Genomic DNA, 10573 nt, shown 5'->3' with positions numbered 1-10573 from the left:
TCTGAGGAAAACATACCAATTATACTCATAATCATATAGATATAAAAAACAAGCTTTTATAAGTTTTAATTCTATTTTTCTAACTCATTCATTTTACCAATGAAAGTTCCCGAGGATAGGGGAAATTACACGCCCGTACATGTACCTCTCCTCTACTATGATATCGTTTGTATCCCTACTTGATTAACCCGAGTACGAATATAAATGATATTTATCAGTGTACTCACCTTACTCAATAAGCCCTTATTCGGAGAGTTTTACTTCGCCTTATTTATTTATGTTATTAAATTGACACTCTTTCTTTTCTCATTTCCATCTTATCATCTAGCTCATGAGTGTCCTCGGTAACTAATACATGCACGTCTGTAACTCATGGTTGTCTTGAGGATATTCTCCATGCCATGCTTCCCCCTATGGTCGAGGTTGTGCAGCCTGAAGGTTGGACTCCAAGGGGTAGTAGATCAAAATAAACAATCCATATACCTGTCTGTAGTATGAATGACCTACCTAACCTTAGTCCAGACTCCAAAGGGTAAAACTATCCTTCTCACTGGGTCACTCGACTGCCACGCCACACTCTCCACGAGATCATGTGGTTGCACTTATCATCCGCTCGCATCGGTACCATGCTCAATATCAACAACCATTCATCAGGGTTCTCGTTTCCATATTTCATTATTTACATTTCGCATTCACATTTCAGTATTCACATTGCAGTATTCACATTGCAATATTCATGTAACGCCCCGACCCTCTACGTGGGCTCGGAGTGATACTAATCCATTCATTTACCTGATAATCTACATTCTAATATCATGTACACTGCGAAAAACATAAATATAATCTCCACAAATATAATACCAGAGTTTACTATTTTTATCTATAATCCAAAATAACTATTCATCACTTGTATTCTCATATATACACATCCAATATTCACAATCATCCATATCTCAGAAAACTTAGAACATAAAACATAAAGCATAACTTATTATATATCCCAAAAATATCATCAAAATTATACCCTTTTCCCTTCAATAACCCAAAAAAATGCTGTAATAACCTCAAGCTCTCTAAGCTCAATCTCGTGGAGACCTTGAAAAAAATAAATTCATATTCAGGTGAGACACATCTCAGTAAGAGAAGAAACAATATATTAAAACAGCGTGTGGCTTTTCATCATATGCAAATCATTAGCATAATTTCTGAAATCATTTCCTATTCCTAATCAAACACATGCGAGACATTTTACCCATGAGATTACCCAAGGATAGGGGAGATTACCCACCCATACAAGTAGCACCCCTCTGCCCTGAGACATTAGGCAACCCAAAGGTCACAACTGAAGCATACCAGGGCACTCACCTTACTCAGTAAGCCCTCAAGTGATAAATTAATCTCGTACTCACACAATTCATACAAATTACCAGCGAAGGTGCCCAAGAATAAGGAAATCTACCCGCCCACACAAGTAGTTTCCCTTTGCCCTAGTGCGTTATGTAGCCTACTGCTACATCTGATACTACTAGTGCACTCACCTTTCTCAGCAAGCCCTCAGACGAAGAGTTTGCCCCACCCTAAAGTAACATGTTCTACTAACATAAATACTTGATAATAACTTAATACATTATTCTGTCTGCTGTTATTCAACCATTCATATCTGTTTATGTTCATAACTTTAGCATTTCTTGACATTTCACTTTACGTAACCTTGAACATTTTACATCGTTCACATTTCATGTTTTATATCCATTTCATTCACATTTCCATTTCATTCATTTTCATTTCATTCATTTGTACTACAACTCCTTTTAGCTGTACATCAGTTAGTCCACATAGATATGCACTAGAATATGCTAACACTACTCCTTTTAGCTATCATCAATTAGTCTGTAGCTCCTTTAAGCTGTCATTGCATACATGGTTGCATTATCAAACACAAGCAACATGGTCCTTATAACATTTCATTAACAGTGCATTTCTTGCATAACATGCATCTCATACATATAACATAGTCCCATATAAGGTTCAATTTACTCATGCCACACTATTTAGCAGTAAAATTCATATATATATATATTCCCCATAAAATAAGTCAACCTGCATTTAACATTCATATACTCAAAATATACCTCTCTTATCTTACATAATTATCCTGAAAATATCTTTTACTTTCATCAGTTCATTTTCACATATACGTATCTAATAAACAACCCTAAACTCGGAAAACATAATTTAAATTGTTGGCATTTTAAACCCATACTGAAACATATACATATGTGTATAAAACAATTCATTTTCCATTAAATTCATAAAAAATTTGGTTTAATATATATTTTTTCCCTTACCTGGTTTCTTGAACTATGCCAATAGGTACCTCGAAAAGATACCTGCAGCGCTCACCCGAGCCTTGAAATAAAAATCCTAATTCCATTAAATCAACCCTAAATAAAATACTATTTTAATATTTCATTGGCCCATAAATTCCAAATAAATAATTATACCCTCAAATATAACCAATTTACTTAATTCCCCAAATCTCACTCGCTTTGGATTGGTGCCTAAGAAATCCAAATTGAAAATTTACTTTGACCAAAATGACGACGATCGCGATTAGGACACCATAGTGGTGCCCGATCGTCGATTTAGCGGCAAATTTAAGAAGAAATTGAGTAAAAAGTGAGGGTTTACTTTTCCCTAGGAGTGGTGCCTACGCCACTCCCATGATAAATCTGCTCCAGTAGAAATGTCGATGCCGGAGTTAGGAACCTGACGGTATCTTTGGTTTTCCGATTAGCCCAATATTGGCCGGGAAAATAAGGAGAGAGAGGAGGAGGATGGAGGCGTCGACGAGAAGTGAGAGAGACTGAGAGAGGTGTAGGAATGAAGAATCCAATTTGAAATTGGATTCTGGATAGCTTCCTAAAGAAGCTTAAGTAAACTATATATATATATATATATATATATATATATATATCTTATTTTAATATGTTTTTTTTCCATATCATACTATTCATTTTACTTGTTAATTAAATTAATTAATTCAATAATATTTAATTAATTAATTGATTAATAATTTTAATTAAATTTTTTTTCGATTATTACAATTCACATTTCCATATTCACATTCCAGTATTCACATTTTAGTATTCACATTCCAACATTCACATTTTCATATTCTCATTTCAATATTTGCATTGCAGTATTCACATTGCCATATTCACATTTCCAGTATTCATATTTCAATATTCACATTACAGTATTCACATTGTAATATTCACATTTTCATATTCATATCTCATCTCATAATGGTATATATCACATTTCAATATTCTCATCATTTTCTGTTTCTTTCCCATCTTTTCAATACACATTTCATTCTCATAATAGCATATATCTCATTTTGCATATTTCAACATTTCTTAATAAAACATACCATCATTTCTCAGAAAGTACACTTTGATATATCACTTTTTCATTGTTTCTCAATAAAACAATTCTTTTATCATTACACTTCAGTATATAAACATTACTGGGTTTCTCTTATATTCTTTTCTGCACAAAAACATTTCAATATATGTTTATCTTATATTCTCATAATTCACCATGCAATTCACACAACCTAGGTTCAAACATGTTCTCAGTATAACTCATATGCCACATAATTTCATCTGTTATTCATATCACCAGTTTCACATATTTATTCAACCCATAATTTTTAAAATACTGCTATAATTTATTCTCCTTAGCTGACTTACTAAGAGGTCCACTAACACCCTAAATCTTACGCTCCATAGCGTTCGTAGCTCAAAAGCCCGAAATTCACATTTTCCCAAATTAATCAACTCAATTCCCAGAACAATTCTTATTTAACACTTCCTAAGTTCCGAATACTTTAAATAGCCTATTAAACGCTAAAATACTTCACTTACCCTAATTTTGGGATGGTGTCCTTGAGCCCCAAATTGAAAATTTGCTCTAGTTAAGTTGTAGAGAATCTTCCCACAAACCTTGTGGTATCTTCTGATTGTTGATTCGACTTAAAATGGAATAGAAATCGAAGAGAGAAGGATGAAAGATTCGTAGGGTTCATAGAGAGAGAGAGAGAGAGAGAGAAATTTTTGTTTAATAAAAGAAATGAAGCTTGCAGGATCCCTTTTATTTGCGCACTGCAAAGAAAACCATCACCGATTTTCTTAGGCTCTCAGAAAAACCGTCGCCGGTTTTCTCTCTAACCTGCCCGATTTTTTACCGTTTACCTACTTACCCAACTGTGGTAAAACGATATAACCGTCGACGAATTTATTAATATTCCAGAAAACCGTCGTCGGTTTTCACATCACCAACCCATTTTCCATCCTTTTCTTATTTATTCTAAATATTATATTTTTCGGATATCTACATTCTACCCTCCTTATAAAATTTCGTCCTCAAAATTTGCCATCTAACACATTTCCATTCTTAAGGAGAAACACCACCATTTTATTAATTACCCTCTCCTTATGGCAGAGGAATACTGTGGTTACAAAGGAGAGTTTTGGGAGATTACAATCATTGAAAGAAAATTCTCCCAAAACCATTCTTATCCTAAAAGGATGTGTACACTTGGCCCCACAAATCTGTACTCCGGTCCTCCTGAAGGTCTGAACACTACCTCACTCTGATGGCAGTCAATATTGGCATAGTGGGTAACTAGCCAGTCCATCCCTAGAATCACCTCGAATCCATGCATCTTTAAAACCACAAAATTAACTGATAAAGACCTCCCCTGAATATAAATTGGACAGTTCTTGAGTACCTTCCTACACAACACTACTGCCCCAGTTGGTGTAGAAACGGACAAACTAATGTCTGATTGCTGAGTTTCTATCTCACAAAATTTAACAAATTCCTGGGCGATAAAAGAATGAGTCGCCCCTTAATCAAACAAGGCAGTAGCTTTATATGACAGTATTAAAACGGTACCTGTCATGACAAATAAAGAAGAAATAAAATAAAATAAAATAATAAGAAAAGAAATAAAATAAAAAATATAAAAATAAAATTCTAAATTAAAACCAAGATTACTTTGTATCGATATTGGTAAAGATAAGAAAAACTCAATCCCCGGCAACGATGCTAAAAACTTGATCGGTACAAAACTGCAAGTGCACATCATAGTTTTATAATATAGTGATGTGAAGAGTATCGTCCTCAAGGATTGGTGTCTTAATTTTACCAAGTCTTTTGATCTCTATATTCACCTACGTTGAATAATCTAAGATGTATCCTAGAATTCTCCCTTTGGGTAGCAAATCACAAGACCAACATCATCTAATTAATGGCCTGTTGATTAAAAACATTAAGCGCAGAATAACTTAGACAAACATTAATGGAAACTACTTCAGATTAGCATTGAAGAACAAGCATAGTTTAAAACTGGGTTACATCATTTTCCTAGAATATAAAAATTAGTTCATGCAAAAAATTAAATCAAACATAAACGATTTCACCATGCTTTCTTTTATTTGGAGAGTAGAAGACAAAACAACACCCACAAGACCGCCGTCGCACGCCGCGAACACCCCGAGCACCGCTGTTGTTCACCGCTTTCTGGTTCCCGAAAAGATGTTAATTTTTCAGCGTACCGCCAACCACCCTTGTTGTTCGTGTGTTGTGTCTCCACACCCTACCTCAAAGCCAAAAATAAATCCTCCCAGCTGCTACATCCCGACTTCCTATGATCATAAAAAGAATCTCTAGAACAGAGCTGTTGTTGCCCCCTGTTCGGCCTCCTCTCCGTGTGCTCCCAAAAGAAAATTAAACCTAGCACAGCCCTTGTGCAATTCCCTTTTTATTTTTACTTTTCTCTCCCCCAAAACCCTCACAAGCAGGCCCTATTATTGACTTTTCTCTTTTCTTTTCCTTTCTTTCTTTGCTTTGCTTTCCTTTTTTGTTTTGTTTAATTAGGCCCTCTCTACATTAGCATGCTCCAACCGTGAATTGCATGGCCGGGTCATATAAACCTGACCCTCTTCTCTCTCTCTCTCTCTCTCTCTCTATCTTAAATATTTTTGTGTTGCTCTTGCCCTTACTTCAAAGATCCATACGCACGACCCAGCTCTATGGAGTCCTCCAGGCCGGTCTTCAGTAAGCAACCTAGTGCCTCCTTCAAGCATACGCCCAGCACATCTAGCCCAATCCAGCTCACGGTACCAGCCCACGTTGCATGCATGGACCGATCACATCGGGCTTTCTTCACACAATTCTTCACAAGTCCAAGCCCCCTTTGCTGTTGTTTTTGAAACCCATTTACCCAAGGGGCTTCCTTCCAACGCATGGCCAACCCACCATGTACATACGGGCCTCTCTTTGTGCATGACTTGATTTTAAAAAATTACCCCGCAGTAATAAAATATGAGTGTCCACAGATTTTCAACAAAAGTAGGCTAATTATCTTTAAATTATCAAATGAACTTAATGATCAAAATATTATACGTAATTAGACATTTAATCAAAATTATGATCTTTAATGCATGAATTTTAAATGCCTAATTACGCAATTTTGATGCGTAATCATGTCCCCAACTAGCGTTTTGCTAGTTTCTAGCAAATAACATGAATGCAATCCAGGGTGGTGCCATATCAATAAATTAACGCACATGCAACACAGCCATACCATTTCACATACAATAATATCACCAAATTATGCACAAGCTCATTCATACACAATTCACACAACTTTGAAGCAAGTCACTCATGCAGTTTCATCATTTTATAGCCATTAAGGACAGTATACTCATATAAAATTAACCAGCAATCACAATTGAGAGTTAATGTAGTCATATAAATTCTAGTATAAATGGGCGAACTCTTGAGACATGTGTAATGTGTAGGACTTGTTACACTCAGGATATCCATGCACACCTACAGAACGGTCGTTTTGGTTCGGCCTAACTAGTATACCCTAAAAAATACCCAAAAAGGATAGGTTCACTCGTAATATGTGAGGAGGAGTGTCATGATCAAACATTCCACATATTGTAAGGAACAAATGCTAAATGTACGGAGTGGACTAGTCTAAAAAGGATCCAGCCTATTTACGAGGTGTCGGGTCCTTCACCCTCGCATCTTCTCACATATGAAGAGTCTTCATATGTAGAGAACATGTGTCGTGTCCCTAACTTTTGTTGTAGTTGTGTGGAATAGGTATTAATATTTCACCTCTTTTGGGGTATTTCTATTTCTCTTTTTCTTTCTTCTGCTCATTTTTCAATTTCTTTTTTTTTTTTTATGGTCAGTTAGGACAATCCTAACACTTATTTTTATTGTTTTCATACCACCTATGTGCATTAAGCTTGAACAAGAGTCCATGAAGTAAGTTTATTTCTAGAGGCGGTTTAGCCTTCACATCTTGAGTAGGTTACAAGACCTAGGTTTCTATCTCCCTACTAGATGTCACCCCTAGGCTAGCAAGTCAAAAACCAAGACTAGTGTACAAATAATATCCAGAAAAAATTAGGGAAAGTTGAGTTTCATGAACTCTGAGTTGACGTCAAAAATTCAAAAGAACAATAAATTGCTCAATAGTACCTCACAAGGTGTCAAACTCACCACGGGTGTTCTCTCGGTGTTCACAAGGAACCCTAAGTGCTACAAGTCACATGAATGTGTATTTTTTTTAGCCTCCAGAGATACCATGTAGATACAAGAGTTTATATAGCCAAATTAACACAATTGAACTATCAATCAACCTTCAATGAGTAACAATTCCTAGTTTAGCCATATAAAGAGAAACTACTCATAAATGACCCGAGTGTGTACTCATAGGTTATATGCAAGTATGTGAAGGGCATAAGTAGTGTCACTTATGGCCTAATCATCCAGCTTCACATTTTTTTTGATGTTATTCAAAGATGAGAAAGATTGAAGAAAAGAAAGAAACTTCCTTGACTTTTTGGTGAATCCATCGAGGAATTAAATTTTCAGCTCTACACTCATGCCAAATAAACCTACATAAAAAATCTAAATTATTCAAAAGTGAGTAGATAAATAAATAAAGTAATAAAGATAAAAGAAATAAACAAAAGAAAAACTCTATGGGTTGCCTCCCATAAGCGCTTGTTTGTAACGTCTCCAACCAGACTTTTCAATCTTCATCAACCAGAATCTCCAAGAGAAATAAATGCACCGTTCCTCTCCATTTGTTCTCCATAGTAGTGCTCAAATCTCTGACCAATATATCTAAATATATTCCCTATCTTGTCCTTCAAGTCTATTGCTCCAAAAGGGAAAACTTTGTCAATTATATAAGGACCTGTCCATCTTGACCTCAATTTACCCAAGAAAAGTTTAAATCTTGAGTTGAAGAGTAGAAAATGTTATTTTGGAGCAAACTCACACCTAAGAATCTCTTTGTCATGCCACTTCTTCATCTGCTCTTTGTAGATTTTTGCATTTTCATATGCATCACCTGAGAATGCATAGCGAAGATGCTCATGGAATTGCTTCAACTCCGGAGATATAGGTTGCTGCATCTTTTCTTTAGAGATTACAGACTTTGTCTTTGCTACCATAGGTTCTAGCCTCCCCACACACTGTTGTGTAGTAATATGCTGCAAGGATCATTCTAGGTGATCGATTGGTACATCTTTTTGAAAGGCTTTTTCTACACCGTACTGAATGACATCTACCCGAAAGGAAGTGCTTGGATCTTTTGGGAATCTCATGTCTTGGTAGATGTTGAACATAACCTCTTCCTTGTCCACTTTTAATGTTAACTCACCCTTTTGAACATCAATTAAAGCCCTTTTAGTGGCCAAGAATGGTCGGCCAAGAATTAGTGGAACTTCTTGGTCTTCCTCCATATCTAACATCACAAAATCAGCAGGAAATATGAATTTGTCTACCTTTACCAATACGTCTTTTATGATTTCATGTGGATACTTGATGGATCGGTTAGCTAGTTGCAAAGAAATGGTTGTTTGTTTCATCTTTCCAAGTCCCAATTTCCTACAAACAGAAAGTGGCATAAGATTAATGCTAGCACCAAGATCACATAAAACTTTATCAAAAACTGAATTTCCAATAATGCAAGGCAAAGTGAAACTCCCTGGATCTTTTAATTTTTGAGGCAATTTCTTTTGAAGAATAGCACTGCATTCCTCAGTAAGCTTCACTATTTCGAACTCCTCTATCCTTCTTTTCTTAGAAATGATGTCCTTCGGGAATTTGATATAGTTTGGTATTTGTTCCAAGGCATCTACAAAAGGAATATTTATGTGAATTTTCTTAAAAATATCCAAAAATTTAGAAAATTGCTTATCTAATTTTTGTTTTTGAAAGAGTTGAGGATAAGGAAGTGGAGTAGAGAGAATATGAGGATTGTTTGGAAAGGAAATTGCTGGAGGTGTGTCCATCTCTCTTGGTGTATCATCCACAATCTCGTCTTCTTCCACTTTATTCTTGCCTTGGCCATTATTTCAGCTATAGGTGTGGACATGGTTTCCTTTGCCGGTGACTTCTCAATTTATCTTCAACTTCTAAGTGTGATGGCCTTGCATTGATCCTTTGGATTCACTTCGGTGTTGCTAGGAAAAGTGCCTTTTTGTTAGGAATTTAGGGTCGTGGCCAGTTGCCCAATTTACATTTCAAGATTCTTCATAGTGGCTCCCATATTGTTGCAATGAGTCTCAATGTTATCCAACCGCGAATGAATTTTTTTAAACCTTGCTTTTGTCTCCTTAACAAATGATACCATGGCTTCCTCAAGTGACATCTTCTTCTTGCTTTGTTGACTATGAAGTCCTGGTTGAGGTTGCAACACATTCCTTGTATTTACATAAGACAAATTCTCATGATTTTGAAGCTCTAGATGGTAATATTGTGGCAAAGGATCACCACGATAATTGTTGTTCCAATTGTTGATGTATTGAACCTGTTCTTGACTCGCTCCATTGCTCGGATCTGTCCTACTTGTAGCCACCACATATTCTGCACTTTGTGGTATCCTCTGGGTTGTCAAGGCTAAAATCTGATGGGATAGAGAAGCAACTTGAGCAGAAAAAGCAGCAAACAACTCCAATTCATGAATCCTAGCAACCTTTTTAGCCATAGTTCTTTCGGTTGGCCATTGATAGTTATTTTAGGCCATTTCTTCCAAAAGAGCAGTAGCACCCTCAGGTGTCTTTGACATCAAAGTTCCCCTAGACGTAGCATCAACTAAAGTCTGAGTTTGCCCGTTTAACCCATTATAGAATATCTAAATCTGCAACCAATTCGACAATCCATGTTGTTGGCAGCATCGAATCAAATCCTTATACCTTTCCCAAGCTTCATAGAGTGATTCAAAATCATGTTGCTTGAATTGACCAATCTCAATCTTAAGTTGAGCTATTTTTGAAGGTGGAAAGAATTTAACTAGAAACATTTCTGCCATGTCCTGCCAACTCATGATACTTCCGAGTAGTAAAGATTGTAGCCAACCTCTTGTCTTGTCCCTCAAAGAAAAAGGGAACAATCTCAGTCTAATGGTGTCTTCAGTAATACCATTGGTCTTTACAGTGTCACAATTCTCCAAAAACATCGCTAATGG

The 10573-nt window shown here is 36.1% G+C and overlaps 1 non-coding gene across 1 annotated transcript; it reads left to right on the top strand.

The window, feature by feature from the left end:
• The first annotated feature begins 10262 nt into the window (after positions 1-10262).
• On the top strand, positions 10263-10369 carry LOC131150026 (small nucleolar RNA R71). Its single transcript, XR_009135412.1, has one exon. It is a non-coding gene; the product is annotated as a small nucleolar RNA R71 (small nucleolar RNA).
• Positions 10370-10573: the final 204 nt, after the last annotated feature.

This window comes from Malania oleifera, chromosome 2 (assembly GCF_029873635.1).
Source record: "Malania oleifera isolate guangnan ecotype guangnan chromosome 2, ASM2987363v1, whole genome shotgun sequence".
In the NCBI taxonomy this organism is placed as follows: Eukaryota; Viridiplantae; Streptophyta; class Magnoliopsida; order Santalales; family Ximeniaceae; genus Malania; species Malania oleifera.
The sequence above is the reverse complement of the archived record's forward strand: the minus strand, read 5'-3'. Positions and strand labels throughout refer to the sequence as shown.